Consider the following 7,800-nt stretch of genomic DNA (forward strand, 5'->3'; position numbering starts at 1 on the left):
TCCATGAGAGGGGCTTTCTCTTGCCAACGTGCACTGGCTGCTGGAGGAGGGCAGAGAGGACGTGACCCCCGGACGCGCGAGCTGGCCCTCCCGCACCACTCTGCCCACTGTGACCTTTAAAGGCAGGTTTTTATGCAAACGGCCGGGCCATTCGCACAGTGAAGGGATCCCAATGCCCTTAGCCCCCGGGGTTGCCTCAGATCTCAAGAACGTGGTCCGTCAACGTGATGCATGAGTGAGCGCCACCCCTCACAGCACACCGGTTGTCCGTGTAGACCAGCCCGCCCACGCTGTTGGGAAATTCGACAAACACCAAAAATCTGTCTTCTCTCAAGAAAAGATGGAAGCCTATAAAAGCTGTGACTTATAAAGCCCTTGACAAATGTTCATTATGTAAATCTAGTGTCACGCCAAGTGTAGAAATAGATAAAATAAAAGAACTCGGTGGATCCCACATAGACCAGAATCGTAACCATGACTCCAGTGTTCCAGGCCCCCCCAGAGAGCCCTATAATTAGTGTTCTCATGCCGCTCCACTCCCACAGCCACATGCTCGTTTTCACAGTGTGGCTAGAGGACAGGGCGCCGGGGAGCATGGGCTAGCAGCACATTATTAAGCCCTAATGGTGTGTGAGCGGTCATCAAACACCTCGACCCCAGCTCCCTCCCTCCAGAGACTCTCCCCAGGAAGGCCAGCAGCATATTCTTTACCTCACTCTCCTGAAAACCTCCTGGAATGGAGTTTCTGCATGCCCAGAGACTTGGGCTTAGTAGGACTCGAAGCCTCGGACATGATGAGCGGAGGGCTCGAACAGCGAACAAAAGCGGTGCATGGCTCATTCAATCATTCCTCCTCTCGCTGATTCGAGAAACCTCGAGCGCCACTCTGAGCCACACAGACTGTTGAGGGCCCTCAGGGAGGCTTAGGACCCAAATGGAAGACCCACGGGGGAGAAGTGCCTAGAAATAATTAAACAAGAGAAAACTCTAGAGCACAAGTGCCCAGGGCAGGGGGAGAGACGAGAGGGTCCCATCTTGGCTTGGGGAGTCAGAAAAGCCCAAGCTGAGGGGTGGACAGTCTGAGAGGGACCGGCGGCCCTAAGGCACCTGTGACTGTCCCTGCCCCAGGCCATGGGGCCCTCACAGGGTCACCCAGAGCCAGCCTTCTCAGAGTCCCTCCAGGACTGTTTAAACCAGCCTCCCCAAAACAGCTTCCCCCGACACCTCCGGACCAGCTTTCCTACAACTTACATTGCAAAACCATAAACGTACAGATTGAAGAGTCTCATTGAACATCAATCTCAAGAATCATGATGAAAACTACATGAAATCATGTCATACCGTATTGCCCCAAACCACTGACAAAGACAAAATCTTAAAAGCTGCAGAGAAATAAGACACCTACACAGAGAGGGAGGGAAATGAGGGGGACAGCTGACCTCGCGTGAAGCCAGAGGACACGGAAGAAAGTTGTTTCAGGTTCAAAGAAACATCACTGTCAGCCTAGAATTCTTTACCCAAAGAGACTATCTTTAAAAATGAAAGTAAAATAAAAACTTTCCCAGCCATACACTAGCCAGAAGAACTTACCTCCAGCAAATAGAAGAAACGTTGCACCGGATGGAAATATGGACCAGAACAAAGGACAGCAGGGCAGCAGAAATGGTAACTACGTGGGAAATTAGAAGGACTTTCAAAATGATTAACCTTGGTGCACCTGGGGGGCTCAGTCAGTTGAACATCTGACTCCGGCTCAGGTCATGATCTCACGGCTCGTGGATTCGAGCTCTGCATGGGGCTCTGTGTTGACAGCTTGGAGCCTGGAGCCTGCTTGGGATTCTGTTTCTCTTTCTCTCCCTCAAAAATAAATACACATTTTAAAATTTTTTAATGAAGAAAAAATAAACCAAACAGCCTTACATCTGTTAATGAAATTGAATTTATAGTAAAAACCAAGCCACAGAGAAAATTCCAGGCCCAGACAACATCACTGGGGGATTCTACCAATGTTTAAGAAATAAATCAAACCAATTCTAAACAAACTGCACCAGGAAAGTGGAGGAGGGCACACCCTCGAAGGCCAAAAGTGTTCCACTACCGAAACCAGATGGAGACATTCTCCAGAAACAAAATATACTACATAGTATCTTTCATGAGCTTGGATGTAAACATTCTCAACGAAATTCTAAACAACTTGGAACTAACAATGTATGAAAAGATAAGTCACGAGTAATTGGTGTTTAATGCAAGTTTGGTTTAAAATTAGAATCTCAGGGCACCTGGGGGCTCAGTCAGTTAAGTGTCGGACTCTTGGTTTCAGCTCAGATCATGATCTCACAGTTCATGAGTTCAAGTCCCACTTTGGGCTCTGTGCTGACAGCAGAGCTGTTTGGGATTCTCTCTCTTTCTCTCTCTGTCTCTGTCTCTCTCTGTCTCTCTCTCTCTCTCTCTCCCTCTCTCTCTCTCTGTGTCTCCACCTCCCCTGCTCATGCTCTCTCTCTCTTTCTCAAAATAAATATATAAACTTTTCTAAAAATTAAAAAATAAAGTTAACCACATCCCAAATGTAAAGCCTAAAACGATCATACTTCCACAAGAAAATACAAGAAAAAGTCTTTTTTATTCTGTGTTAGACAAAGATGTCTCAGATACAACCTAAGTATGAGCCATACAGTACAAAATAGTAAATTAATCTTCATGAAAATGTACGGCTTCTGCTTTTATAAAGAATAAAAAGACAAGCCACAGATGGGAAGGAAATACTTTCAAAATATGTCTGAGGAAACCACAAAGCTAAGGGAAGAAATGAAGAAAGAGAAGGACCACCAGTCCTCCACCAGTCAGAGCGCAAACACGAGAGAGGAGAGGAATTTCCCAGGAAAACCGAAGTCCCGAAGCGGCTGTGGGACAGTTAGAGGGGCTCGTCTGGGGGCCCAACCGGGCTGAGCTGACTGCACAGAGCCCGACATGGGGCTTGAACCCACAAACCACGAGATCATGGTCTGAACCGAAGTCGGACGCCTAACCGACTGAGCCCCCCAGGTGCCCCTGGATGAGATTAACTTTTAAATCAGTGAACTTTAGGGAAAGCAGATGAGCCTCCACGACTCAGGGGGCTTCATCCAATCAGGCGAAGGCCTGCATAGAACAAAGTCTGACCCCTCTCCCTCCCCCACCCGGGCAAAGAATAAATTGTGCTCTTGAGGTTTTTTTTTTACATTTATTTATTTATGAGAAACAGAGAGAGACAAAGTGTGAACAGGGGAGGAGCAGAGAGAGAGGGAGACACAGAATCTGAAGCAGGCTCCGGGCTCTCAGCTAGCGGTCTGCAAGGAGCCCAACGCAGGGCTCGAACCCACGAACTGTGAGACCATGACCTGAGCTGAAGTCGGACACTCAACCAACGGAGCCTCCCAGGTGCCCCGGGAATTATGCTCTTCCTGGGTCTCCGGCAGCCGGCAGATTTCAGAGTCACCAAGCGAGCCAACCCCTTAAGGTAAACGTATTGACTCACACCCACGGCCTGTTGGCTCTGCTGCTTCGCAGTACTGACTCACACAGACTGAGCTCCAGACCGCCACGCGCCCGCTCACCGCCAACGGCCAGAGTTCTAAGCGCAAGTCGCCCACGGGCCATTCTGGTCACGGCAGCATCCTGCTTCAGGAACCCAGTGGGTTCATGTAAAGTACGGGGCTCTGACAAGAAGCCGTCCGGATGTGGCGCCTGGAGAATGGAGACCCACCCCACCACCACCACCACGCAGCGGTTCACCGCGAGTCTTCATGTGGCTGAGCAGGAAACAGCACGACATGGCTCCCTGAGCTCCGTGCCCCTGTCCCTGAAGGCTTTGTCGTTGCCAGAACAGGACACTGGTCACATGCAGCTTGCTGTGAGAGGGGAGGGTCAGAAGAGTCTGAGGTCGCTGAGGCCACTCCAAGGCCTTGGCCGTGGAGCAGAAAGGAGCCGGTCAACAGCCACACTTCCCCGAGAGGAAGGCCGGGAAACACAGCCCGGCCCCTGAGCCCAGAGAGGATAGGTGTCACCGGTGTCCCTGGAACCCATGGGAACAGGGTAGTGAGGTAATCCAGAAATGAAAACATGTGCCCCACCAAACGGCACAATCCTGTCCCAGGCTCAGCCACACACGGTGTCCACCTGTTAGAAACTGTAATCACTGGGGGCCCCTGGGGGGCTCAGTCAGTTAAGCGCCCGGCTTTGGCTCAGGTCATGATCTCATGGTCCGTGGATTCAAGTCCAGCATCAGCCTCTGTGCTGACAGCTCAGAACAACTAAGAAAGCAAGTTTTTTAGAATAAAAAAGCAGAAAGTGTTTTCTACGCCTAGGCTATTTTGCTTTGATTTTTTTTTTACGTTTTGAAATTTATTTTGAGGAGAGAACAGGAGAGGGGCAGAGAAAGAGTGAGAGAGACAGAGACTCCCAAGCAGGCTTCACACTGTCAGCACAGAGCCCCACGCAGGGCTCGAACCCAAGAACCGAAACCAAGAGTCGGATGCTCAACCAACTGAGCCACCCGGGTGCCCCACTTTGGTTTGTAGTAAAAGCCTAAGTCCATTTGTTAAAATTAGCGGGAAGAGCAGATATTATCCAGCTATATATTTTTATTTGCGTAAATGTAAAAAGTTAGCCTTCACTCTTTAGGTTATAAATTATGAGCCAAAACGAAAAGGGACTTGATTATATTGGGAGGACAAGTGAGCGAGCCCTAAGAACAACCTGAAGTAAAACCACTTCCCGCCCACGTGGCCAGCAGTGTGCCCTCGACGTTCTTTGTGTGCCTGTGAAGCAAGCGGGGCTCCCAGTCTGTCTCCTCCAGACACTGGGAGTAAATGGATTAAATGTCCCACACTGATGTTTTAAGAATGGGCTCTGCAAGACACGTAAGAGAATACACAGACTTGAAGAAAATACTTGGGAAACACCCATCTAATAAAGGACTATGTCCAAAATATGCAAAGATGGTGCCCCTGGGTGGCTCCGTTGGTTAAACAGCCAACTTCGGCTTGGGTCATAATCTCGCAGTTTGTGGGTTCGAGCCCCACGTCAGGCTCTGTACTGACAGCTCAGAGCCTGGAGCCTGCTTCTGATTCTGTGTGTCTCTCTCTGACCCTCTTTGTTCGCACTCTGTCTCTCTCTATCTCAAAAATAAATAAACATTTGACAAAAAAATTCAAAACACACAAAGTATTCTTAAAACTCAAGCAAACAGCGTGATATAAAAATGAGCCAAAGACCCTAACAGACACCTCACCAAAGAAGGTATACAGGTGACAAGCAAGCAGGTGAAAAGATTCTCCGTATCATATACTATGAAGGAGATGCAGACTAACGCAATAATGAGGCACCACTGCACACGGATGAGCAGGACGCCCAGTGCTGGCGAAGGTGCGGAGCAGCGGGGACCCTCACTCACTGAAGGTGGGCGCGCAGACCAGGTTCCTACAGAACTAATCAGACAGGGCGCCTGGGGGGCTCAGTCGGTTTAGCTTCAGACTCTTGGTTTCAACTCAGGTAATGATCTCACAGTTCGTGGGTTCAGGCCCCTTGTCAGGCTCTGCACTGACTGCTCAGAGGCTGCTTGGGATTCTCGCTCTCTCCCTCTCTCTCTTTCAAAAATAAATAATCATTAAAAATAAACACACTCCCACACATGATGCCGCAGTCACACTCCTTGACATTTACCCAAAGGAGGTGAAAACTCATGTCCACATAGAAACCTGCACACAGAAGTTTATAGCACAACTGTCAAAATTCGGAAGCAGCCAGGTGGCCTGCAGCACGTGAGCGCTAAAAAGAGGCGAGCTGTGGAGCCGCAAGGAGACATAAAGGAGGCCTGCACCACACGGCTAAGTGACAGCACCAGTGTGAGAGGCCCACCTCTGGGACGCCAACATTCCAGAAAAGACACAGCCATGGAGACGGTAATGAGATCAGTGGTGGGGAGGGGCTTGTTGATCATGGGAAGACGCATGTGGAGCAGGGAGTGATGGGAAATGTCTGTACCTTCCTCTAAACTTTGCCAGGAATATAAAACTGCTCCAGGGGCGCCTGGGTGGCTCAGGCGGTTAAGACTTCAGCTCAGGTCAGATCTCACGTTCGTGGGTTCGAGCCCAACGTCAGGTCTATGCTGACATCTAGCTCAGAACCTGGAGCCTGCTTCCGGTTCTGTGTCTCCTTCTCTCTCTACCCCTCCCCTTCTCATGCTCTGTCTATCAAAAATAAATAAAACATTAATACATTTTTTAAAAAATAAAACTGCTCCAAAAAGGTAAATAAAGTCTTTTCTTAAAGGAAAAAAAAAAGGCGAGGAGCTATGGGCACGTGTAAGAGCCTGGCTGCAGTCGGGGGCTCCGTGCTGAGTGGGCAGAAGCATCTCCAAGGCACCCTTGTATGATTCCCTTGAAGTCACGGGGAAGGCAGAATTTAAAGAGAGTGAGATGTCACTTCTGTCACTCAAACTGAGGGGGAAACGCACAAAGCTCTCTCTACTCCAGCTGAGTGGCAGTGCCGGGAAAACGCGCCCCCATGCAGTCCTGTGAGGGTGCAACAGGCTTTGTGTCTAGGGGCGCCCGGGGGGCTCAGTCAGTTGAGGGTCTGACTCTTGATCTTGGGTCGGGTCGTGGTCTCACCATGTGTTCGAGCCCCACATCTGGCTCTGTGCTGACAGCCCTGAACCTGGTTGGGATTCTCTCTCTCTCTCCAAATAAGTAAATAAAACTTTTTTTTAATTTTTTAATGTCATTGATTTTTGAGAGAGAGAGAGACAGCGTGAGTGGAGGAGGGGCAGAGAGACAGGAAGACACAGAATCTGAAGAGGCCAAAGCGGGGCTGGAGCCCACAAACCACAAGATCGTGACCTGAGCTGAAGCCAGACGCTTAACCAACTGAGCCACCCAGGTGCTCCTAAATAAACCTTTTAAAAGTTAAAAAAAAATAAAGGCATATACCTTTGAGGGTGGCTGGGGGCTCAGCCGGTCAAGCGTCTGACTCTTGTTTTCAGCTCAGGTCTGTGAGATCAAGACCTGCATCGGACTGTGCTAACAGTGTGGAACCTGCTTGGGATTCTCTCTCTCCCTCTTTCTGTGCTCCTCCCCCCAAAAGAAATAAAAAAGTGAATAAATAAACTTTTAAAAATTAAAATTAAAAATAAGCACACATACATTTACCAGGTAAAGGCACTCACACGTGCATGCCATTTACTGCCCCGTCCTCTTCACGGCCAAACTCTGCAAACCAGGATGCTGCGGGGGGAGGGGTGCACACATCAGACAGCACTGTTCAGCCCTGGAGACGGTGAGTCAGCCGCCCGGACCGGCCGAGGCGCCGCTGGGGACGGCGAGTTGGGGCACGTGGGGACACACACAGAGAAGGAGCAGAGGTCGCCCAGATGTTACTGGCGTGATTTTCTCTGGCGGGGGGGGGGAACACAGGACGGAAGGAGGGGGGACAAAGGAGGCAAAGAAGAAAAACGAAATGATTGTATGCACTTAGGTAAACGACGTGTCTAAGCGGTGTGTGCACTTGCATGTGAAAATAAAAGTAATTTGGGGGCCTCTGGGAGGCTCAGTTGGTTAAGTGTCGACTTCAGCTCAGGTCATGATCTCACGGTTCATGAGTTCGAGCCCTGTGTCGGGGCTCTGTGCTGGCAGCTAGCTCAGAGCCTGGAGCCTGCTTCAGATTCTGTATCTCCCTCTCTCTGACCTTCCCCTACTCACATTCTGGCCCTCTCTCTCTCAAAAATAAATAAACATTAAAAAAAATTTTAAATAAACATTTAAAAAA

This window comes from Suricata suricatta, chromosome 2 (assembly GCF_006229205.1).
Source record: "Suricata suricatta isolate VVHF042 chromosome 2, meerkat_22Aug2017_6uvM2_HiC, whole genome shotgun sequence".
In the NCBI taxonomy this organism is placed as follows: Eukaryota; Metazoa; Chordata; class Mammalia; order Carnivora; family Herpestidae; genus Suricata; species Suricata suricatta.